This window comes from Bolinopsis microptera, chromosome 8, assembly GCF_026151205.1.
Source record: "Bolinopsis microptera isolate Bmic1 chromosome 8, MBARI_Bmic_1.0, whole genome shotgun sequence".
Classification (NCBI taxonomy): domain Eukaryota; kingdom Metazoa; phylum Ctenophora; class Tentaculata; order Lobata; family Bolinopsidae; genus Bolinopsis; species Bolinopsis microptera.
The window spans coordinates 1,593,946-1,621,211 of record NC_087079.1 but is presented as its reverse complement, the minus strand read 5'-3'; the positions used below and the strand labels follow the sequence as shown (position 1 = coordinate 1,621,211).

Below are 27,266 nucleotides of genomic sequence, written 5' to 3'. Positions count from 1 at the left end.
CACAATTCTCACAACAAAAGCGCCAAGTTCCGCTTGTCTTGGCTGTTAGCTTCGCAACCAAGGACAAAGCAAATATTCATGATCATGATCTGTACATAAACTATAAACTTCAAACAAAGCAATTTCAACATTGCTAATAGGTCCACCTCCATTAAAATCTAACCGTATCAACGTCAGTCTAATTTATGACGCATACATTATCACATTACTCTCAAAAGAGAACTACTGCTACGACCTAAAATGCATTCAAATTCACCAGCGTGTAAGTGCAATTCCTTACTTTGAATGGTACGATTTAATACTTCAATGCTCTTACTGAAATACTAGCATCAGTAACTAAGGCTTACTCAACTGAATAATTTTCTGTCTATTATGATATATTATACGATATCGCTATTCCATGAACGGCAGAACTTACTAACTCTCCATAAAATAACTCAAAGTTAAAGTCGTCGGTTCGGTCTTTGTGCAAAAAGAAAGTCAGTGCCCTCTCGTCGAGGGAGTCAGTCAATTGGTCGATCCTTATTTGTCATTTAATGTCATACAATCATCATTGCACAAAATATTGTCAGGTTAATGTTTCAATAGTTTCCAGAGTTATATCAAATTTCCATGGATGTTACCATGTGAAGCAGTTCTAGCCGTCATGTTTACAAGGCCAATATTATAGGTAAACTTATACTCTTATAGTAGGCTACAAGTCAATAGCAAGTTGTTATCATAAATAGCAGGACCCGCAAGTAATTCGAACCCATTCGTTTTCGGGATTTACACTAACAGCTGGCTATATTAGTATTATTCATAAATTTTTTAAAGCTGTAACAAGCCAACTCAATTTAATTGTTGGATCTTATCACTCACTATCAGACCGTCACAGCATGCGGTCACTCGAGAAACACCTATCGATATTTTTACTGCACATTTCACATACACTTACTGTGTACTTCACTTAAATTCACTGTGCATTTCAAATTTACCGTGCATTTCACTGTTCATTTCACTTACACCAGACACCTACTGTGTATTTCACACAAAATACTTGAAAAAATGACAAAAATGTGAGGTTGGACCATGTTATACGAAAAATTTTCAAGTGATAACCTTAGTTTTGTTCACTTACTAAGTAGACTGTTTCATTAGAATGTTGAACATTATGAAACTCGTAAACTTATTATAAAATTTTGTTAAAATTTTAGATAAATCTATTCATGATTTCGTAGCAAAAAAAAATAAGATTGACAATTTTTTGAAATTTCCAAAATTTTCTGCTCTCGTGTTGATTTTGATAAAAATTTTTGATATTTTTTCTCAAATAGGCTTTAAAATTTAAAAGGTTAAAAAATATACCTCTTTTTATCTCAACTCTTTCGTTTGTATCCAGTAGATTAAAGTAGAACTAGATTGTCCGAGTAATCAACCGTTTGTAGTCAGCTTATCCGTTCTCCACACCCCTCTGTCACTATTTTCCTATCGTAGGTTGATTTCGCCACTATAGATACCATGGATTGAGTTCCATTTTAAGTTTACAGGATCTTGGGGAAACATCGGATCTGGGTTACCTCCCAGCAAGGACTTGATATCTGGGTTACCTCCCAGCACGGACTTGATATCTGGGTTACCTCCCAGCAAGGACTTGATATCTGGGTTACCTCCCAGCAAGGACTTGATATCTGGGTTACCTCCCAGCAAGGACTTGATATCTGGGTTACCTCCCAGCAAGGACTTGATATCTGGGTTACCTCCCAGCAAGGACTTGATATCTGGGTTACCTCCCAGCAAGGACTTTATCTGGGTTACCTCCCAGCAAGGACTTTATCTGGGTTACCTCCCAGCAAGGACTTTATCTGGGTTACCTCCCAGCAAGGACTTTTATCTGGAACCAGGATCTCAGTTGTCCGTTGTTACTTTTTCTCCATCATTTATTCTGCAGTAAGGCGTAATTGTTGTAGCCTTCAGCAGCAAGATGTCCCAACGTCGGTCGTAATCCTCGTCGCCAATGTTAACGGGCTTCTTCTCTTGTATTGTTTTGGGAACAACGGAAAACAACGGTTTAGGAGAAGTGGTTTAAAATAAACTAAAAACTAAAACTTTTACGACACGAAACATCTGTATTTATATTACCTACCTTGCAGGTCTTATTAACTATTTTAACGTCACACTAAAGTTAGTGCGCGAGCTGACCGGTATTAAATGAGGCTTAGTCCACCTGCTATGGTCATGTGACCTAGGTCACATGACTTACAACCAATGGACGGCTACCTCACCTAGTGGTCGACCAATGGTAAAATTGCAGTATATTTTGCACAGCATCTCTTAGTCAGAGCGGTCACTTAAATGCATGGTTGAATGAACTGACCCTAATGGTCCTAGAAAGGTCACGATCAAGACACCTGTGTCCTGTTCCATATTATCTTAATCATAATTATGCAATCCTGTTACCTAACATATGTACAAATATTGTTCATAAACAATATTTGTGCATGATAAAAACTAAGAGTTTTTACTGCGGCAAGCAGATTTTAGATTATAAAATAAACTCATCTAAGATATCTTCAGCTAACCCTGCTAAGTATCCTCGAGTGTAGCCCATGTCTGCCATCTTGATCTATCATAGGTGATGATCTATATAAGTATATAGTGATCTATATATAATAGTGAACGTGGATACTGATAAATAAGTAGTCATATTTTATCATTATGCTATAATATAACACTACTGTCTTGAAAACTAAAATAGTACTAAGAATATATTTTATAAAACGTATGTAATATAAAGGTATAAAGGTTTTTCTGATGAGACTTTATAATAAAAAGTTCCTTTGTCTTTCTCTCTAATGCATTGACACTTGCTCTTCGAAATAGAGCGAGACATCGGAAGAAACACAAATTTTCGTCATACGGTGTACCTCGATAAGAAACAAGGCTATGATGATGAGTGGGGCGATTTTAGATAATTTTTCCGTTTATATGATGTGTGTTATTGCAATAGCAAGGCTCTTCTTATACTTTGTTATGTTTAGACATATTTTATTTTCCGTTGAAGGAGATTTGTAGTAATTTTGTGTTATGATTTTGGATTAGTCCAAAAAACAGATCTTACTAAAGGGTGTAATAAATAGTACATATTATGATAAACATATTTATATACATACAAATATTGTTCATAAACAATATTTGTGCATGATAAAAACTAAGAGTTTTTACTGCGGCAAGCACACATAACACGCGTGTGGGTCTCCGGTCTGTTGCCCCGATTCTTTCATTCTTTTCTTTTTCTCTTCTTCTCTTAGGTAAAACACTCCCATTGTCACCAATACCCCTAAAATCAAGCGTATTGCCGATATTACGACATTCCGTATTCTCTCGAGCTCCCACCTCATTATCACATATCTGGCAATGTTGATTGTTATTTCCACACAGGGATAAGCCAACACATATTTCCCTGCCCTCCGTCCTACCAGCAACTAGCAAGTTATTGCCCGTTTTTGATCTGATGTATGTAGTAGGAGTTCTTCACTAAGCTATAGATATTCACTAGATTATTACGGTCGCGTGATGGTTGCATATGTTATAACTGTTAATATTTGATACATACCTGTCGTGATTAGTTTCTTGACATAACGCTTATAGAATCCAGGTCGTGTTGGGTTTCTATCAGGTCTTTTCAAAGCAGCCACAATACAATGCAATAAAGGAATGATTTGTCATCTTTATTCCGTTTGTTCAACAGACATCTTCTCTTTTTCAACAGTTTGGGAGTTGGCAAGTAAGTCGACATTCTAGAATTTAAGAGAGTTTATATAATGTTATATAGAGTGTTATATATAACATGGATAATTACGTTCTTAAATCACGTCATAATTCAACTAAAATGCTATATGTCTTCTACATTTTAAATTTCAATCACTCTTGTTATTGATTTGTGGTTTTAAACTACTGAAAGTTCTTAAAGTTAATTGAAATTAGTAAGATATAAAACAACAATTTTCAACATTATAGTGATCCCTATATATAGACCCTAATCAATCACTCAATCAATCATCCTGATACAGGGTTGTACTTTATGACAAGCACTGTAACCATTTGCCATCGTCTCCATATCCAACCGCTACCTGTTGAGATTAATTGTAGTAATCTTTGTATCTGCAATTGTAACGTAACTCAACTTGGTTTGATTAGGGTCAGGGTAGTTGGAGGTTAATGAAATAAAAATTAGAAAACTTTACCAACCCATTCCTTGAAAAGACTCGTATGAATCCAAGATTTTGTTTCGAACTTCATTGATCATCTCATCCTTGTTTGATGATCTCAGACACACAGTTGCTCGTGTCTTGAAACCAAATGTCTGCTCTTCACCGTTTATATGTTTCTGTAAATGAAATATATCAACTTCTATTTATCTATATTTTTTTCCTTGTTAAACCACTCCTTTTGGATTTGAAAATTTCCTTATCACTATTTTAACAGATTGTTAGTAGCAAATCAAATACCTGAAATACCCCGTCCAAAGTGACATGGAACTTGAAACAGTTCCGTCGTTGCATGAAGCGCTCTATTATCATGTCAACACCCCCCAAGAGCACCTCCAACCCTTCTTCAAGGGTTCCGTTGAACTGTGTTTCAGGGGCTCTAAGCTTAAATTCAATGACAGAGTCATTCAAGGCTCGTGTTACATTAAAAGTCAGTTCGCTCATGCTAATAGTTTTGTGATAAGAGGTCTGTTTTTAAGCCTTTATATAGTACTAAGTATTTTATAACCGATCCGCCGTATTTAGTAACCTCTGCATTGGAAAATAAAAATATAAGTCAAAAAGTAGGGTAAAATAAAATGCAGAGAACGGGGTCACCTCGTGAAGGATGTGGCTATTCACCACCTACGGACGGTCTTTTTTCTGTGAAAACTGGTTCATATTACAGAACCTTGACGCAAATTCACCCCCTGCAGCTGATCAAAGTTTTAAATGATAAGAATATTTAAAAAATAAAGTAACGACCAGCTGAGGAGGGCAAATTTTCCCCAAAATAAAAAAGAAAAAAAGTATGGTTAACCATTTTAAAAATAGATAGCAAGAAAAGATAGTAGCAAAATGTGTAATAAGATAATATTTAAAATTAAAATAGAATAACAAGTAAATTCAAACAGTAGTATAACTAGAAAAAAAAGTAAACGAAGAGAGTGCTCTCCAATTATATTAAATATAGTGGGAATTCCCACCTAATTTAATCCTTTTATTTTTCAGTACTAGTGGTTTCATTATTATAATTATCAGTGATGATAATAACATTGAAGCAGTATGAATTGCAAACAGTCATTTTTCAATTTTTGGAATTAGAGAGAATACTCTCTTATTTTGTTATAGTTAGCGGGAATCCCCGCCTTGCTGGAACCCTTTGCTTACAAGCGATCTTACCATTATCTCACACAAACAATGCCCAGCCGTATCGTGAGATAGTCAGATTTGTAGCCTTAAACTACAATCCGGTCCGCATCCATTGGGGGCATTGGAAACACAAACTCGATAGAGCGGATGGGACCGTCTGCTTGTAAATTGCAATAAGATGATGATTGCCTGTTTGCTCTTCATAGCTTCGTATCATTCTTCATTTTATTCATATCTTTATAATTTTTCATTCTTCACTTTCTACTTTTAATAGTATTTCTCACTTTTAATTTGTATACAGTTTACATTTATTATAAATGTATTATTATCTTTATTATCTTTCAGATTCTTATTTTTATATCTGTATTAAATATAATTCGACTCATACCGCACAGCGTGATAGGCAAGCTACCAGTGTTTTAGCAGAGCTTTCTCGTAACTTTCAGATTCTTATTTTTATATCTGTATTAAAATATAATTCGACTCATACCGCACAGCGTGATAGGCAAGCTACCAGTGATTTAGCAGAGCTTTCTCATAACTTTCAAATTCTTATTTTTATATCTGTATTAAATATAATTCGACTCATACCGCACCGCGTGATAGTCAAGCTATCAGTGATTTAGCAGAGCTTTCTCATAACTTTCAGATTCTTATTTTTATATCTGTATTAAATATAATTCGACTCATACCGCACAGCGTGATAGTCAGACTACCAGTGATTTAGCAGAGCTTTCGATTATCTTTCAGATTCTTATTTTTATATCTGTATATTAAATATAATTCGACTCATACCACACAGCGTGATAGGCAAGCTACCAGTGATTTAGCAGAGCTTTCTCATAACTTTCAGATTCTTATTTTTATATCTGTATTAAATATAATTCGACTCATACTGCACAGCGTGATAGTCAGACTACCAGTGATTTAGCAGAGCTTTCGAATATCTTTCAGATTCTTTATTTTTATATCTTTATTAAAATATAATTCGACTCATACCGCACAGCGTGATAGGCAAGCTACCAGTGATTTAGCAGAGCTTTCTCATAACTTTCAGATTCTTATTTTTATATCTGTATTAAATATAATTCGACTCATACCGCACAGCGTGATAGTCAGACTACCAGTGATTTAGCAGAGCTTTCGAATATCTTTCAGATTCTTTATTTTTATATCTTTATTAAAATATAATTCGACTCATACCGCACAGCGTGATAGGCAAGCTACCAGTGATTTAACAGAGCTTTCTCATAACTTTCAGATTCTTATTTTTATATCTGTATTAAATATAATTCGACTCATACTGCACAGCGTGATAGGCAAGCTACCAGTGATTTAGCAGAGCTTTCTCATAACTTTCAGATTCTTATTTTTATATCTGTATTAAATATAATTCGACTCATACCGCACAGCGTGATAGTCAAGCTACCAGTGATTTAGCAGAGCTTTCTCATAACTTTCAGATTCTTATTTTTATATCTGTATTAAATATAATTCGACTCATACCGCACAGCGTGATAGTCAGACTACCAGTGATTTAGCAGAGCTTTCGAATATCTTTCAGATTCTTATTTTTATATCTTTATTAAAATATAATTCGACTCATACTGCACAGCGTGATAGTCAAACTACCAGTGATTTAGCAGAGCTTTCTCATAACTTTCAGATTCTTATTTTTATATCTGTATTAAATATACTTTATAAATGTATTATTTTTATTTCAAGTACATTAACCCATGTTGTAACTAGAAGGGGAAAGAAACATTATAGAATTGGTATCACGATAGTTAATTATTTGAATTATAGCATAAATATCTTTATCACTTAATTATTATCATTAGCAGCTTGAAGTAGAATTTCTTGTTTCATTGAAATTTCTTGTTTCATTGAATATTAGATAAGTAAAACAAGAATTTGATAAAGTATAAGTAAATAAATAATAATAATAATTGAAACTTCAATTAGTTAGCACGAGATAGCGTGTCTTAAAACAATTTGTATCACTCCCAAGTACCATATATATTACTACTCATTACCCATATTCTTCAATCCAAGACTTGTAACCAAGAACAACATCTCACAACTATTGAACATCCTCTACAGCAACAAACCTGATCATATGAAATGACAAATCCCTGGTCCAAAACTCGTTCAAACTGAACAACTCAACAGAAAGCTCATCCCCCTCCTCAAACTTATACCCCACCTCCATGAGTGTATTGAAGGTGTTGTCCCTGTATACTGGGACCCACTCCCAATCAGAACTGAGATCCTGTAGTGTTCTGAGATCAATGTACCCATCATTATCTTCTCTTGTGGCACTGTGTTTCACTGATACCATGTATAAGTTCCTGATGTTGTGACATGGCCCTTTTATTTTGTAATACAGATTGTACCGCCCCGTCGGTAGTATAATGTTTTGCACTCTGAATCGTAACCAAGATATTGCGTTTACCTTCAAATATGTAAGGTATTTATTGTTCGTTCCATCGTCTTCGTATGTTATGTATTTGAATGAGGACAACGTATCGTCCAGCCATCGTACCCAACTATTTTCAAGATAGATAGAAAATGAAATACTTGTCGATGCAGAATCGCTGGGAATTCTCAGATCATGGGAGAAACCATAAGGATGCATCGAATCTGGTATAAGTTCAGTCCATTAAGCGACGCTTTTTCAACTTTAAAGTCTCTGAAGCTGTCAACATACTTCTCAAAGTTTGTGAATAATTCTTGATAAAAGTCTCTGAATTCTATAATAAGCTTGCTGCATGTCAACTTATCTCTGATTGGAATCAGGTAGAATATTATCTCCCATATCTCCTGAGGTAAAAGTGGCTTTATTTCTCGTATAACGATCTTATCAGTCTCATTTGATTCTGATATCTCTTGCTGTTTAGTTGTCATATTTATCAACTGAAACGTTAAGTATTGATTTGAAAAACAGTTTATCAAAAAATTTCCTCACAGTTTTCAAGAATAACTCTTAATCAAATAATAAAGGGCAAATAATTACGAATTTCAGAAAATTGCATAAAAATTGCTGACAAAGCGACACTATGAAATTAGCAGAGTTAATCGTAAATTACAAAACAAAGCAAATAGCTCACACAGCACACTTTAAACAGACAAAGTCGATATACATTACATCACCAGTGTAGTTCAGGAAGGAGATGTAGTTAAATTTTACCGTGCCTGTGACCTGGTCAACATCGCAAAATTAGATAAGAAATATGAATTTTAGAATTCAAAATTTAGACTCTCAAGTTGGGTTAAAAAAGTTTAAATATTATTGTATAATACGAGCCCCTGCTATTTATGATAAGTTAGCATGCAACTTGAATTAGAATCAAATTAGCAAACTGAAGAGCGAACTATGTATCACAAGACTAAAGAACGAACTGTGCATCTTTTTAAGATAAAATAGAACCTGTGGAGGAACGAGTTGAGTAGATTTATCAATCAAGAACTGATTGATTACAAACTTCTGCGAAACGAACTGATTCAATCTGATTTCCCGCAGCGTTCTCCGGCTTGATATAGTCAGACCGTTACCATGAAAACAAACGTCATTGCATGTTGTTTGTCCCTTGAGCGATGCAGGCAAGCCGCTGCATTGTCAAGTACATTAAGGACTCAATAGTCCACTGGACGGCTCTCGTAGCTTGACTTAATGCTTGTTAATGGTTCTAGACAGGTCACGATCAAACCATCTGTGTCAGTGTGTCCTGTTCCATAGTTAACACTTACCGCGCTCAAGGAATTTTTAAAAGCTCTGGTAACCAAATAACTATGTACAGCAAGTAATCTCATGATCCCAATAACAAAGCCTCTGTGATATTCATCTTCAATACAAATTTTTACAAGTGATGAAATTGCTCGAAATTTTTACAAGTATCGAAAATCCGTGAAATTTTTACAAGTGTCGAAAATCCGTGAAATTTTTACAAGTGTCGGAAAATGTGTGCAATAGCAAAATGTGTGCTACAGAGGGTAAATATCTCTTACTATTACAGTATCCAGTGAAGAGTAAATTAAATAAAGCGTATTTATTATATCGGGTCTCAATAAGAGGTCTCGACTTGCAACAGGGACAAATATGTCTTCAATAACTACCAATTTTGGGGATATTCTTGTTATCAATAAAGCGGATATGTGTTCAGAGACGAGCACAATAGATACCACAGAGCAGATATGTATAGAGCGGTAGTGGAGAAAAAGCCCACAATAAACGCAGATATGTGTATAGACTGAATTAAAACTCAACATACAAGATTAATTACGTATTGTTTGATAATAAAGCATCTCATGAGATTAATAAAGTAATTCAAGATATTCGTAGAAGTGTCCGCTCAGAGTGGGACTTGGGGCCACCAACGGGCTTTTGCAAGTTCTTATTAAGAACTTTTTAAATTGTAAGTTTATTACTATCTTTATATATTTATTTTAATTTTAAAGCTTACGATTTATTATAATTAAATTATTATAATTACGGATTATTATAATTAAATTATTATAATTACGAACTATTATAATTAAAATCCTGAAAAGCTTAATGGTAATTATACCGATCACATAATAATGTCTTCTTTGTAATTGTACGTTCAGTATTAACGACTAACGTGTCGTAAAGTAGAGCATGCACTACTGTATAAATCCTTACTACTCAGAAGCCTTGGCCTTGGCCTACGAGTGCAATTCCAGATTTAACGGCTCTGCTCTAACTTGCTGTCAATACCTACCGATAAGTTTCACATTATTTCAAAAATATATTCTTAGTTAAAGGTTAACAAAATATTCTGAATGATACTAGAGGAAAAAATTGGTTATAACTTGCTCTTAAACTTAATATTACATTCAATTACGTTCACATTGAGTTTACAGTGTAAAGTCACTTTACACGTCTATTCCTAATTTCGAATTAGGAAAATATTCCGATGAATTTTTAAAACTTAATTTCTGATAGATAACTCGGAATCATATCAATAACGTATTCTAATCCTGGTACACTCACACTCACTTGCACAGTCACATGTTCATGAGGTAAAACTTACAACACTCTATGGTGTTACATTTAAAAATAAACTCTCAATCTCTAAACTTAAAGGTATGAAGTTCTCAAAACTTGGCATTACACTGCAACACAAAACATCAGCAACTCCTAAGCCTAAATTCAGGTCGTTCACTTTATCACTAAACAACCACAAGCTGCGATCAGTTATAATGATTATAACTTTGCAACTTTGTATAAAATACAACTGGCAGTTTACCATAGTCGGCTAGTCCTAATGTACTAATGGACAAAATTCTGTCCTACCCCTAAGATTCACCATACAAACTGAGACAAGATTTCTGTTTCTACTTTCTAGATGGGCAGAGTAATTTATTCAGACATAAATTAAATTGCATTAAAATGTCCCGTGCCATTCGGAAAATACTTGCCCGTAATTCACTTATACTTATTCTTACATTTTCTTACAAAACATCTCCCACTCACACTTAGCATTTATTACACGGTCAGTAGTTTAAGTTCTCAAAACTTGGCATTTAACGGCAACAAAAAAAACTCTCCACAATAGCTTGCAAGCATATTCTCGGTTGTCAATTTAACAACCACACGCCGTTACACAATTCTCACAACAAAAGCGCCAAGTTCCGCTTGTCTTGGCTGTTAGCTTCGCAACCAAGGACAAAGCAAATATTCAACGTCATGATATGTACATAAACTTCTAAACTTCAAACAAAGCAATTTCAACATTGCTAACAGGTCAACCTCCATTAAAATCTAACAGTATCAACGTCAGTCTAATTTATGACGCATACATTATTACATTACTCTCAAAAGAGAACTACTACTACGACCTAAAATGCATTCAAATTCATCCAGCGTGTAAGTGCAATTCCTTACTTTGAATGGTACGATTTAATACTTCAATGCTCTTACTGAAATACTAGTATCAGTAACTAAGGCTTACTCAACTGAATAATTTTCTGTCTATTATGATATATTAAACGATATTGCTATTCCATGAACGGCCGAACTTACTAACTTTCCCTAAAATAATTCAAAGTTAAAGTCGTCGGTTCAGTCTTGAGTCTTTGTGCATAAAGAGAGTCAGTGCCCTGTCAGTGCATCCTTATCTGTCATTTAATTTCATACAATCGTCATTGCACAAAATATTGTCAGGTTAATGTATTAATAGTCTCAAGAGTTATATCAACTTGAAATACACACTACAAATTTCCATGGATTTTACCATGTGAAGCAGTTCTAGCCGTCATGTTTTATACAAGGCCAATATTATAGGTAAACTTATACTCTTATAGTAGGCTACAAGTCAATAGCAAGTTGTTATCATAAATAGCAGGACCCGCAAGTAATTCGAACCCATTCGTTTTCGGGATTTACACTAACAGCTGGCTATATTATTATTATTCATAAACTTTTTAAAGCTGTAACAAGCCAACTCAATTGTTGGACCTTATCACTCACTATCAGACCGTCACAGCATGCGGTCACTCGAGAAACACCTATCGATATTTTTACTGCACATTTCACATACACTTACTGTGTACTTCACTTAAATTCACTGTGCATTTCACTCAAATTTACCGTGCATTTCACTGTTCATTTCACTTACACCAGACACCTACTGTGTATTTCACTTAAACCTACTGTGTCATACTGGAATCTCACTGGAACAAACGATCACACGCCTAGTTCAAAATGCTAAACAACTCTAGTTTCTAGTTTATATGACTTTAACTTTAACTTAGCTCCAAGTCAAGCATCAACATATCATTAACTTGAAATAGCATAATAATACTTGAAAAATTGACAAAAATTTGAGGTTGGACCATGTTATACGAAAAATTTTCAAGTGATAACCTTAGTTTTGTTCACTTACTAAGTAGACTGTTTCATTAAAATGTTGAACATTATGAAACTCGTAAACTTATTATAAAATTTTGTTAAAATTTTAGATAAATATATTCATGATTTCGTAGCAAAAAATAATAAGATTGACAATTTTTTGAAATTTCCAAAATTTTCTGCTCTCGTGTTGATTTTGATATTTTTTCTCAAATAGGCTTTAAAATTTAAAAGGTTAAAAAATATACCTCTTTTTATCTCAACTCTTTCGTTTGTATCCAGTAGATTAAAGTAGAACTAGATTGTCCGAGTAATCAACCGTTTGTAGTCAGCTTATCCGTTCTCCACACCCCTCTGTCACTATTTTCCTATCGTAGGTTGATTTCGCCACTATAGATACCATGGATTGAGTTCCATTTTAAGTTTACAGGATCTTGGGGAAACATCAGATCTGGGTTACCTCCCAGCAAGGACTTGATATCTGGGTTACCTCCCAGCACGGACTTGATATCTGGGTTACCTCCCAGCAAGGACTTGATATCTGGGTTACCTCCCAGCAAGGACTTGATATCTGGGTTACCTCCCAGCAAGGACTTGATATCTGGGTTACCTCCCAGCAAGGACTTGATATCTGGGTTACCTCCCAGCAAGGACTTGATATCTGGGTTACCTCCCAGCAAGGACTTTATCTGGGTTACCTCCCAGCAAGGACTTTATCTGGGTTACCTCCCAACAAGGACTTTATCTGGGTTACCTCCCAGCAAGGACTTTATCTGGAACCAGGATCTCAGTTGTCCGTTGTTACCTTTTCTCCATCATTTATTCTGCAGTAAGGCGTAATTGTTGTAGCCTTCAGTAGCAAGATGTCCCAACGTCGGTCGTAATCCTCGTCGCCAATGTTAACGGGGTTCTTCTCTTGTATTTTTGGGAACAACGGAAAACAACAGTTTAGGAGAAGTGGTTTAAAATAAACTAAAAACTAACTTTTACGACACGAAACATCTGTATATATATTACTTGCCGTGCCGATCTTAATAACTATTCTGACGTCACACTAATGTATAGTGCTCGAGCTGACCGAGGTTAAATGAGGCTTAGTCCACCTGCTATGGTCATGTGACCTAGGTCACATGACTTACAACCAATGGACGGCTACCTCGCCTAGTTGTCAACCAATGGTAAAATTCCAGTATATTTTGCACAGCAACTCTTTTACTTTATTTCGGTCACTTAAATGCATGGTTGAATGAACCGACCCTAATGGTCCTAGGCAGGTCACGATTGACCGGTCACAATTGATGAACCACCTGTTCCCATGTCACTATCATCTAATCCTATAACCTAACAATGTTACCATCGAAAGATCGTATATGACAATACTAATAAATGTGGTAGTTTAGTGAATTCGTTTACAGATATAATATCTTTTATTATCAGGGGTATTTCAATACTTTTAATGTCATGTAAGTAACGAGCTAAGCTACAGTACTTACTTTTAACATTTGCGGTATGATCTGGTTGTAAACTGTAAAGTCTTCTACCGTGTCATCGTTGAGCATAATGGTAAGTGCTGTCTTATCCTTGCCTGGAGATGCCAAGAATTCTATCTTTCCGGTTACGTACATAATCTTTCTAAAGTTGAACAAATGGTTAAGGGTATGAGAAAATGGATAACTAAAGTGTCTCAATAGTTTACATGGATTAATCAGTGGGTTTTAAGATTGTTGGAGGAACCAATAGAGATGAACAAGAAGTGAATAAAAATGTGTGCGTCTCTAGTCTATGTAATATCTTGGAACAAAAAGTTAGATTTGACTAAAGTGACATCTACCGTGATCCATGGTTACTACAACAGCTGGTGTATTGTCATTCACTTCTCTGTTATAAACCTGGACCCTTTGTTCAACCCCGAAGCCCCTGTTGTAACGAACTTAATAAAAATATAGCTTTGTTAGATGGTCGATCCCTGATTACTATAGCAACTGGTATATTGTCACTTTGCTTCAAGTTTTACGTTGAGATAACTTAACAAAGAAATAAGAAACTTTTGAATCCATTTTTATATCACATCTCTCTGTGCTAGGCTATTGTTCAATAGAACCGGTCCTGTTCTTTGTAATAATAAAACTATAATAAAATAGGAGTAAAGTCAACATTTACTAAATTTACCCGTTGAAATTTAAAGATGGAGTACACTATTTATTACTTGACGGTTTTTATTTTACTCTAAAAGAATACAAAAACTTGTTTGTTTAAAACAAGTTAAATATACATAATACTAAATAGAATATGTATGCATAAGACTATATAAGAGAAGTGTTTGACTGCTCAGTGGATAAGTTGGTTAGTATCGACTATGCTGATCTGCAGGGCAAAGACTGTTGAGAAGGTTAGATTAACAGTTCTGAAATGATTAATGAATTCATTTTAATTTACTTGCACACTGCATTATATTATACAGTGCAAGTGTTTAGCCCTCTCTCTTTCCTAAGAAAGTAAGGGAGTGAATAGCTTTATAATAATAAAAAGTATAATTTACCCTCGTAATTTGTCGGCTGTTTCCATCTCACACATGTTATAATCCTCTCGAGAGATGAAGCGGTCGATGACGTCATAGAAGAAGTTGAGCATGTGTAGTTTGGCGAACTGATAGACAAAGAACCCGATTTGGACTGGTAAATCGTGTTTCATAGTACGTATTTTAGATGTGACCTGAAACATATTTTTTTTGTATTTTATCTATTTACAGAATGAGGAAAACGGGATATTTATAGATTTAAACAGTAAACGTGAAGTTAAATAATAATCTCAAACATCGTGGCAACCGTCAAGTTCTTCCAATGAGATAAATCGTGGATTTTTCACCGCGTTAACTCTTCGGATAGAAATTTAACATCTCGATGTTTCGCTTTGTTCATGATAGACGATGGTATACCCGTAGAACGAATTGCCTATCAGTTTAGAGGTTTCTGCAATCGCTTTCAGGTCTGGGTTTCAATCCCCCGTGCGCTGATCATCTGAGACGCTGTCGGCAAAAGTTTTAATTTAATATTTCGCAGGTTTTAACTCCATTACTTGACACACCCGGGTCACGATTAACCCGTGATCAATAAACCAAAGTAATAATGGCGTGATGACTGATGATGAGGATTTGCTACGGTGAAAGGGATCAATGAACACATGTATCGACCTTTATCTTTCCAAATTGTCGGGATACTGATCTTTTCTCCGTCGAGGAGCTTCTCAATATTTCGTTGAGTGTTTTCCATGCTACCAATTAAATATCTCGTGTCTTTAATTAATGTTTGCCCTGTTTCTTTTAGAAAGTTCTGCATGAAGCCTCCAATATTTTCGTATTTGACAGAAGTGTTCTTAAATATCGGAGGCATTTCCTGAAAGAAATCCTTCAGCGAGTCTGGTACATGGTATAAGGTACGTCACATCATACTATATTTCAACAGTGGTCCGTAAAACTTACCAACATCTGTTAAATTGGTAGACTGTGCAGTGTTATTAGAGCTGTTTAAGGTAACCTTATTTTATTATATAAATATGTAAATGTAACAGCGTTAACGATATTATCTTCCAACTGAAAGTTTCACGTGAATATATATCCATAAGAGTAGACATTAAAAGAAAGTTAAAAGGAAATAAATCTGAAAAGAATCTTGCGTTGGGTGGGAGAAGCACCTGACATAAGGTACTGTTCAAACTAGGAGGAGGATCTTTGGAAGAACTGATTTCATCATGTTACACGGAGTCAGACATAGTTAAGACGGAGTAAAGTAAGCAGAATATTTGTAAGCAATCATTGTTTGCTTCAGATTCGTATTTTATTTGCAGCAATTTAAGGTGTGAACAACGAAAACGAGAGTAATAAATAGGGTTACAAGATATTAAACTATATAATTATAATAATACAATGTCAGAAGCTAATGAAGCTTCCACAATCTATAACTGTTTATAAGGCTTGAGAACTTACGGCGAACTGTCGTAGAGGATATCGCCATCATAACAACGGAAAGGAGTGGACATCACCAGGGAGGTACAGGAGGTACACGATAGGAAGTAGAGGGACATGGTATCAACTAGACTGCAGTCAAAATAATTCAAGTCACCATGTTCTTTCTTCTAATATGTTGATCCTTAGCGAATTTAGGTATTCCCTTTTATCCCTTCTATCCCTTTTATCCTCAAGTGCGGTCCATATCTCTGCCCATTTTGCATTCGTTCCCCTCTTCTTCTACCTCCTCACTTCATAGTCCAACAACAACTGTTTAGGTCCTATGCGAGATTTGCCATTATTTCCCCCCTGGGTACAAGGTATACACATTCTGTCTCTCGTGTCTGTAATAAAAGGTTATATTTAACCAAGTCTACAAATATCTGTTTACCAAACAATGTTTAAATTAAAATTAATTACAAAAATCGTCACCACAATACAGATACTCAGATAGCTTTGTTATATCTTAACTTTTTCCGTACTATCTCCTTCACCAGCACTTTATTACTGCATAGTCTTTCTGGTATGTCCTCGTCTTTGATTTCGTTACATTCTTGCTATTGAGTTTAAGGCCATGGCCATGCTCCGGTCAGTCCAGCCAAAAGCTTCACAGCTGTACAGTCCCGTCGGGTTTCTCTTGGTGCTCTCGAGGATATCCTCCGTTGTAGGTTCACGCGCCCTCTTCTTTCTCGGCACATAAACCGAATTGGTAGGCTTTGAACTTCGTGCTGAAGAGTGAATAGTTGATCAAAAAGTTCTTAATTAAATGACACTTATTAACACAGGAGTGTTCCTCAAACTTGAGCCCCTTCCAGTCTTCATCCTAAGTCTGTTATTATTGTATTATGGGATATAATATTGTCTTGGTTATGTGTCTACATTATCAAAGAACATAAATGTTACATGTTTAGAATCTTAGCTCCCTTGTTTCTATTTTACCGTTACATTAACTGTTCTGCTGTTGTGCTGGTATTGCACGCTTATAACTGTCCTTGCTTTAACTGAAAAAAAAGGCGATAACCTAATAAACGAATATTAAAATTACGAATAATATTGATAAACTATACTGGAGTGCAGCGGAATATTAAACACTTGGAATACAGCGGTTTTGCAAGTATCAGCACAAACGTACCCTGATTAAATTTCATGTGAAGAAAAAGTTTGGTGTCTGACGTGTCCCTGACACATATTTTTTTAAGCTCAATAAGTTGTTAAATGGTAAAAAGAACCATTATATGCCGTCGCTCCACAAAAACCCCAACCGGTAATTTTTCTTCATTCCCTGTGTCGATGAGAACTAACTTACGATAAGATTAATCACGAGAAGTTTGTTGACTCCCCGCTGATGTCAAATACTACATCGCATTTCTGTCCAACCTTAAATAAAGTATGTTGGAATCTTTATTATATACTTATCTTTATATCTTTACAAGGAATGCTTGTATATATCTGCTGTCAAGAAGATATGTGACACTCCCTGTGTAGGCCATGTCTTCAACTTTCCTATAGACTTGAGGGGGATGTAATTTGTTTTCGTTTCCGCACTCTCACTCTTGAAAGGGGATACTTCGAAATAAAATAACTTTGTGTCTACATTCTCAACCAGGACTGTCTACAATTCTCTGTATACCGAACAATGTTTAAATATTAAAATTAAATTGTTTCAAGATATAAAACTCCAACATATTAAAAGTGAGTAAAATAGGGCAGAAGGGTGGCAGCTGCTAGAGTTTCTGTCTCCCTTTTCCCCGCAGGTATGTTGAATATGGTGTCTCTCCTTTTTAATAGAGCAAACAACATTTCAGCTCCTCTGCTCTCTAAGTTGTTTTCCATGATCATTCTCCAAGTCATTCTCCATGATCAGTGTTAAACATACACTGCTTCTATATTGTACATTATGTGTATTTATTTACTTAAATTTATACTAATCATGTGTGTGAATAGTGCAGTTTGCCAGTACTCCATTCTATGCCATTGGTACCCCCCCCCCCCCCCCCCCCGTCTCCCTCGACCCTCATGTGGGGAGATTTCGTTATCAAAGTACCTTAGTGCAAGAAATATAGGCGGCAAGAAATTAAGGCGATTCTGACAAAATCGCCTTAATTTCTTGCCGCCTTAATATCTGACCAGCGTAATTTCTAACCGCCTTAATTTTTTTTCTTGCGATTTTTTCATAAGAAATTTTCGTGTGATTTTATTATTTTAAATTTACATGTCGATTTCGTTATTTGCTAGAATTCAATGAAATACATATTTAAAATAAATTAACTTGAGTCTAAATACATTAATATATCAATTAATATTCTCGTCTTCTCCTTCTTCATCAGAGTCATATATCTCCAGCAGCTGCAATCCATAACCAAGATAGTCGTCGTCATCTTGCTCCGTCGTGAATAGCTTCTTGATAATATCAGCTGATTCATCCTCCAAACGTTTGTCGAAGCTGTACTTTTCGTCGACTAACTTCTTGAGGAGCGTTATTCCCTTCTCATTGGTCCATGAAGCAGTTACAGAGCACTTCACTTCTAAGCCGCCCTGTGTAAGAGGAGAACGTGCAGGTTTCTCCTCCAGGACTTTTACTTTGTAGGAGCAGCCATGACCAATCGAAAAGTAGACAATTCGTGATATTTCAATTGGCACATGTCCTACAGTTATCGGTACTAGCTTGTGCGGAAATTTCGCTTTCACTGCGACTGCAAAAGAATCGTAGGGATTATTATCTTCCTTCTCGAATGATAAAGTATCGTCTTTAGATGGTTTTGTCCAATCCTTTTGATAAAAGTGATACCCTCTCACCCCCATGACAAATGATGTCTCTGGTATGTCAATTGTCACTGTAGTAGTACACATTGTTATACCTTTATACAACAGCGAGGTGGGAGTGTGTGTGTAGAAGAGAGCGTGGAACTGGACCGAAATAGAAAGCTGAGTGACCTCTTGACTTGAAGTTACGATTTGATTAACTTTTTAAACTACCTCTTGTGGTCTTGTGGGATGTGGGTGCAAGTGAGCAATGCGCGTGAAATTTATCATACACACGGTAACTGATCGCATTCTTACATCTGATCAAATCTATGAGCCGGCCGTGACAACTGCAGCCTGGCGCTCCTGCAGTCCTGACTCCTGCGAGTGACGTCACTTCACTCTGCCTCCTGCCAGTGCAGCAGTGCCGACCCACTTTCGCACAGTTTCAGTGTTTCATGATTACATTCGAGTGATGAATTGTGCCATTTGCTTGCATTTGCTTAAGTACTCAATTTGCTTAAGTACTCATTTGCTTAAGTACTCAATTTAGCTTAATTTATGCTTAATTAGGTACTATAATATTTGCCTTTCGTCCAATGTCCAATATATCGTATTTTTAAACAGATTTCTATGCTTTATAGACTGATAAAAGAATAAAATTGACACTATTTCGACCAAAACTATAACCAAATTTGCGATCAAAAATCGTATTTTTTCCGAAAAAAATATCGCCTTAATTTCTTGCCGCCTTAATTTCTAGCGCCTTATATTCTTGCCGCCTATATTTCTTGCACTAAGGTATGTCGTGATTATACACCCATTAGTCTCTGTGTTTATAACTATGGATTTATTACTCACACCCTGTTTTGACATCTTTTCCGTGACTTCTTCTATAGTGCCGATTATTTTTTTACCGTCTGTAGTTCTGTCAGTCTGTTCTTATTTTAAAATATAGCATAGGTTAGATTCATATAGTATATAAATTATTTGGTGAATTTTTATTCTATGAAATAAAGTAACGTGATTCCACTATGCGAAGTAGAATTATATATCGTCACTTACGAATCAAAAGGTGATAACTCGAATAATGTATAATTTTAATAAAAATTAAATATGTACTATTTCTAAGAAGGTCTTCCCAATCTAAAAGAAGACCTTTTTTTACCTTCTGGTACTGGCGGCAGATCGTTTAACTATCTGGAAAATTTTCAAATTGACATACGAGGTAACTTAACAAATTAAAATCACTGTGTAATGAAGCAATGACATGTGAAGATTTTGGAATTTACACGGTGGTGCATGCTTGTCAAAACTTGTAGATTTAAGGTTAGAAATACATCTACATCTTAGATTCTAGGAAAATAATCTTACTTTTCTGCGTGGCTTTGGTTTGACAGCTGTAGTTGGTTCTGATGTCAAGATACCTAAAACATTCGTGTAGGTTTTCGGAGTCCCTGTCAATCGTCTGAACTTTGAGGGTTACATGGCTGTTAATCTGTTAATATAATTTATTACTATACAAAGTAGATAGTAAATTGAAAAAATAATGTAGCGAAGATCTCATATAGAAAGTGTATCACTCTAGAAATATTAGTTCTATTAAAAATCAGACCTAATTAGCTATCCCTCAAGCAGATGTTACTTTTTAATCTTTTACTAAATACTATCTGTTTTGCATTAAAAGATGGACAATGTTAAAGATGATCGCACTTGTATAACAGATTACTAACCGCCACATTGTTTGGAAGCAAGGATTTCCATAAGGTATAGGCTTTTTTCCTCCTCGTTTTCGTTCTTAATGACAAGTCTGATTTGTTTCGTTACGGTTTCACTAGATATGAACGTTACAACCCCTCGAACAAGCATTCTATGGATTGGATGGTTGTGTCAAAAACGTTAATATTATTGTATTATACAAAGAATTGTCAAGCTCAAGTGCGCTGTAATGTTGTGGATCTGTCAAATAAACTATACTTTTATCTAAAAACTGAATAAAGGAGCGAGCTTGTGATGATAATAACTTCAACCGAAAATCCGTGAAATTTTTACAAGTGTCGGAAAATGTGTGCAATAGGAAAAATTTTTTTTGAGTGCAGTACCCACAGACTGTGACTCTAGAAAGAGCACAGCAACTCTCCAGAAAGGAGCATTCTACTGAACTACTGGGGTCCATCTGGTTGCACCGTTAGTTTTGCTAAGGTCTCTTTCCTAGACACCAGATGGTACAGCCCGAGGGCTGCAACTGAGCGGGGGCGCCCCTCCTAGGATTGACTACCATAGTTCCCTTGGAAAGAAACTTAGGTTATTATGCCTGGTCCCTCGAGCATGATACCGTGGTTACATCATGACGAGTTGTGCTGGACTTTTCATTGTATTAGTCTTGGTAAGAAAGAGAGATAGATGTGGCCTTATTAAAGTGGTATATTGTTGTGACGATGTGGTTAGGAGATAGAACATACAGGTACAGAGTCTTGTTTATTTCCGCACGCGCACTGAAGTAACGATTTTAATTTCAGATGATAAGATCAGTAAAACAAACTTAATTTTTGGTCAAAGGTTGAGAAAGTTTTAGCATACTTTTGAATTAACTAGATTTTGGTCGTCTTGGGTGTCACCAGTTCATTTACAGGGTTCTCTTCTGGCTTCCCCCCTTGACCATTCGCTGAGTCTGAGCTAGTGCCGGGTTTCAAGTTCATTTTCCTAATTCCTCTCCCTAGATCTGAACTGGGAAAGTTTATCCACACTCTGCTTAGTATGCAGTGCACCTGGTTTCGTTGTTCCTCTGCGATTGTTTTTATAGAGTTGTCAGAGATTCACTGTTTACCTTGCACCAGAGAGTGGACTTCTTACCCTTCTTGATCGGGGGTCTTATAATAATAACGTCATCGACCGTGATGTAAGGACGAAGGGCAGCGTCAATGAGTTCCCATATTGCGTCTCTATCGGTTAGCTGTGACTCAGGACACTGACTGTCGATTGTTAGTAGGAAAGATGTTTCAGGAAATTCATCTGGCACAGTGCAGGTCGTCCATCCCGGTAGCGCTTCATTGACGATTCCCGGTAGGGCATTGATAATGACGGGGTTTGAGGAGGAGAACTTTAAGCATCTACTCCTGAAATCGTTCCTTGACCCAACTTATCCTAGTGCAATAGGAAAATGTGTGCTACAGATGGTAAATATCTCTTACTGCCAGCAGAGATGAACAAAAAGTGAGTAAACTGTGTGTGTCTCTTCTATATATAATATCTTGGAATTAATTTTCCAAATGTGCTTGCCATTGGTAGGAGTATTAACAAAATCTAAAGGCTTGTATATCACTAACCCAATGGAATTAAAATGATATCTCATACATTCGTATAACATAAAATTTATACAATGTTTAATAAATGCCCTCTTCACCGGGCTTTAGTTCATGATAAACGTTGTGGTGGCGGACAGGAATTTGCCCTTTTTATAAGGGTCAATAGACCTTTGACAGTTTTTTTCTGGTACTGTCAGTCTTTCCTCGAAGAGCTTTTCGTAGGCCACCTCCGATAGATCTTTAAGGGACACATTTGGTTTACCTCCAGCCCTAGTTCTTGTGGTCACTGGTGTCTTACTCGTGTCCACCTCGACAGAATTTTTCACGTAGTGGTCACTACTGAGTTTAATGACCTGCCTCCCTTTCTCTACCCTTATTAGTTTTGCGTCTGCCCAGCACTGCTGGCAGAAGCAATACGTCGCTTTGAACCATCCTCACTAACTTCCAGATACTTATTTCTGTTGTTGATTATTTTCTCATTTAGTCTGTGTAGGTCGTAAACTGGGCAGTCATCTGTTCCTAAGTCGACTACAGTGTAATTGGTGTTTGTTTCAGCATTTGTTTTTACCTGGCCAGGAGTAAACAGATTTTGATTCTTCAAGTTCCTTTCCAGGGTGCTGTGAATGGAGTCCACTTCTGATTGATTAAGACCGGGTTCAAAGAACTTCATGGTGATTGGTGATGGAATTTATATTTGGGAGGCAATTCACCGCTTTCAGCAACATTGCAGCTACATGCTGGTTTTTGTTCTGGCCCCAGCACGTATCCATGTAGATGGCCACCTCCTCCACTTCTGGTGGGAGATTATTGATGAAGTTCACATTGTGAACTTTTATTCTAACAATTATGGTAATTTTAAAAGTAACCTATCAGATTTATTAGTACTTTCAACCCACAATTTCTAGATCATTTTTTTAAATATCTAAAAAAAATATCAATACTAACTTTCAGCGCGGCAGGTATAGTGATTAGTGGCGTTATAATAAACAGTCAGATCCTCGATTTCTCCACTTTCTGTTTTGACTGTCATAAAAGTTCGAAACTTTTTCTTGCATTATCGTCTGATACTTCCTACTACAAGTTTGACAAACAAAATTAGCTTTGTCGGACATAATTCTTAAAAATTGGAACATTGTAGTTAATCAGTGTGGTGCTAACAACAGAGAGCGATTTGAATTTCATAAATTTCATTAACTCGATATAAGCATATGATAAGGATGATTGGAACAGGCTAAAATCTACTATGTGGCATTGATAACTGGCTATATCGCTGCATTAAACGATTAAAGTATTGCTAACTATCATGCCTAACATACACTGACCCCTTAACATGTTTGCAACTGATTTCCACTGTAGTCACCCTTTTCATCCATTCCAATTTACAATTTTAAAATCTCTTACCCTCAGTCGAGACCAGTTCTCCTTTATCATCCAGACAGCGCTGTTGATTCATTAGCTTGTCTGCGGTGTCCCTGGTCAACTCCACATAACTTATCGTTTTCTCGTTTGTCTTTATTCCGAAGAAACACTCTTCTGTGACAAACTTTCGTTCTACCATCACCATACCTTCTGGTACATAAATTATTTGAAAATATCTTCCGCTTTAATCTTCCGCTTTAATCTTGTGGCTCCGTCTGTTAGTTGATCTGCAAATAACTGGTTATTATATATATGTCTAGATTACCGTTGTTAATTAAATAACCCCAAATTAGATAACCACTAACAAGTAGCTTGTTACACTAACACTACTTCTATATTGTACTTTATATGTGCACTTACTTACTTACATTTATACAACTTACTACCTGTTTTTCATCAGAATCCAGGTATTCATTCGGGGAATTAGATTTTCTCTTTTTCTTTTATTGTCTGGCATCCGTGTAGCATTATTGCTGTGTCTACCACTATAAGTGTTGTGTATCCGTTTTGGTTTAAGCAAATACATTTAAAATCATACATTAAAAAAATCCACTAAGACTTACGGCTAAACGGTCCTCCTCTCCTGGGAAATACGTTATAACCTCTGTCTGCTCACCGCAAACATTTACATCGGTTTATCCTGACTGGTAATTTTGTTTCTTAAAAACTTTATGGTGCCCTTTTAACATAAAGATATCTTTTGTCTGGCGTGAAATATTGTGAAATATTGTGAAATATTGTGAAATATTTTACTTTATGTGCACTTACTTACTTACATTTAAACAACTTTTTTCATCAGAATCCAGGTATTCGTACGGGAAATATGATTGTCTTTGCCCCAGGTCTAGATAAGCCATTTTTCGCACCGGGAAGCGAGGTATGCATCGTTTATGTTTGCAATGAATCTCTTCCTCAAGTTTCTCTCTCCAATGTCCGGGTTATTAAAATACGACTACTCGGTAGACAATGTCAGGTGATAAGTCAAATATCCTCGTTACACAGTTTTCTACTAACCCAGCTTCTAGATTGTACTTTATGCGCCTTACTTACTTACATTTATGCTACTTTTAAATTTGTACTAATTATACAAATATCCTCTTTACGGAGTCGTTTTCTCGAACGTAACTCTGTTACAAATTGTTTCTGTCGGCTCTTCCGTTGTTATCAACTGGTCTATGGTTAGTAATTACTTGTTGTTTAAATATCGTTCCTTCGGCAAAAATATGTAATCCTATTTACAATAGTTATACATATCATTTTATTTTTATGTATTTTATCGATACTTAATAAATGTATGGTAAAATATTTTGTCCAAATAACTGGTTATAAGTGGTGGTTGTGTCCCCAGATTATCAAAGAACATTAATTAAATAATATTGAAATGAAAACGTTTTTTTTAACAAGTTATTATTACTTAGACTGATAAGTAGCGGCCAGAGCTGACACGTAACGGAGAATAAACCTCCGTATTTGTGTTCCTAGATGCGCTATCATTCTATTGTAACACTGAATCTGTTTGTTTTGAAAACTTCTCAAACACCTTTAGGGTGGTATATCCATTCTGGTTTGACGCTATCCCTTCTAACTAATATGTCTTCTTAGTTTCAAAACCTCTTTTTGGTTAAGACTGAGTCTAGACATAAATTCATTATACTTGTCATTATCTTTGACATTTGCCTGTAATTGTACATAATTTGACGATTCCGGCCCGGCCACTTTTTTTTCCTTATCCATCTTTGGGGGCATCTCAAAGACTGAGTCAAACGCTTTTTCAAAACCTATGAACAAGGTTGATGCCGAATTAAATTAAAACGTAAAATAAGTAATTAATAGTCATATAGGGTATCAGACCCTATTTTTGTACATATGTCGTTATCTGACGCTACTGCCATAGAGGAATGACCTGAAATTGTATTTGTGGGGTGAACAATTATTTCTCACGATTAACAATGAAATGAGAAGAAAATGAATTGGTTTTTAGTCACCCTGTACTTGTAGTGATGTGAAAATTTAAATCTTTACAAAAAATCCTTTGTTAACTCACCAGAGAATTCACACGACCCTTCATCAGCGATCTGTCTCTCTCGATTTATACTATCAAACTTAATTATATTTGGTATCACCATCCATGCTGACTGAATAAGATACACAGATTTTATTAATACGAATAAATGCGTTAATTCAGTTCAATTAAACAGAAATTTCGGTATTAAAAAAATACAATTTTAATTTAAAGTTTCAGTGCGATAATAAATGCAAGTCATTGTATTGAAATGCTGTAAAAACAATATTATTTCTGTTACCTGGAAGACAATCATGAAAAGGCCAAAGAGTGCAGCCACTTTTAAAAGATTACAATATGAATTACTGGTGCCTTTGATCCTGCCATCAGCGTATTCCAGCCCGCTGTCCCAGCACATCTTGTATTTATAGTATACAAGATGTGTATAGTATCCACTTACTGAGCTGCAAAACATTTTTTGATTATGATAAGTCTCAAAATGTGATTTTTCTTTGCAATATAATCGCAGTGAATATGTGGAAAATGAACAAATAATTTACAAAGTGTTAAACCCTTTTTGTGCTTACATGAGTCAGAGTACAGGTCACACAAACAAACAAAAAATCAAACACGATGAGTTAACTGTTAAGATACCCCATGAGTTAAGTACGTGTATGTTTAATAAAAGAGAATTATTATATTGGCTAATAGGGCAAACAGCGACCACCGCTTGAGAGCCGGTTGGTTCTTAGGTTGTTTAAATGCAGTTTTTCTTCAATGGTTCTTAAGCGGTTCTTAAGCGGTCCTTAGACGGTTCTTAAGCGGCCGCTCACCGGCTCTTGACCGGCTCTAAACCGGCTCTTAACCGGTTCTTAACCGGTTCTTAACCGGTTCTTAAGCGGTTCTTAGCCGGTTCTTAGCCGGTTCTTCAACGGTTCTTAAGCGGCTCTTAAGCGGTTCTTAAACGGCTCTTAAACGGCTCTTAACCGGCTCTTAAGCGGTGGTCGGTCTTTGACCTAATTCCCGACGATTTTATTTTATACTGGTGGTAATTAAAATGTTAGGTATTGGTGGATCAGGATTATCAAAACTAAAAGCCTCGCGACTGGGTTCGAGAGCAACTATTTTAATTGTTACAAAGTTACAACATTTTTTCTGCTACATTTTCCATGGTTCAGGGTCCCCCTTTTCCTCAACACACGTTCAGGTAATAATTGTGCAGGGTAATATTATTGTGATTAGCATCTTGTTAAATTTGAAATATTAGTGCGAGTGTGGCGGTGAGATATATATTCACACTACAATGTTGAGGTCCGCGTTCACATGATAGATATATAGTCGCAGTATACTGTTAAATATTGAGGTACGTGTCCACACAAAGGTACATCTGGCCCTCTCTTTACAGTAGTTCTGTGTGTGTAACGTTCTGCGTGTTATGGGCTAATTAGTAGTACCTAGGTAGCATGATTAGATTGTGTTCTCTGTGTGTAGGCCCGCCAGCGCGACCGACAAACTTATATTTCATGAAGGCACGTACTGT

General features: G+C 35.9%; 1 protein-coding gene and 1 long non-coding RNA gene across 2 annotated transcripts in view; one reads left to right on the top strand and one right to left on the bottom strand.

Annotated features, from left to right (window-relative positions):
- Positions 1–27,266, top strand: part of LOC134819948 (short transient receptor potential channel 4-like) — a 219,816-nt gene that overhangs the window by 72,739 nt on the left and 119,811 nt on the right. The gene's annotated exons all lie outside the window — the stretch shown is intronic.
- On the bottom strand, positions 3,912–4,569 carry LOC134820278 (uncharacterized). The gene is made up of 3 exons (XR_010160864.1): positions 4,491–4,569; positions 4,231–4,369; positions 3,912–4,112 (listed from the first exon to the last, which is right to left on the bottom strand). It is a non-coding gene; the product is annotated as an uncharacterized LOC134820278 (long non-coding RNA).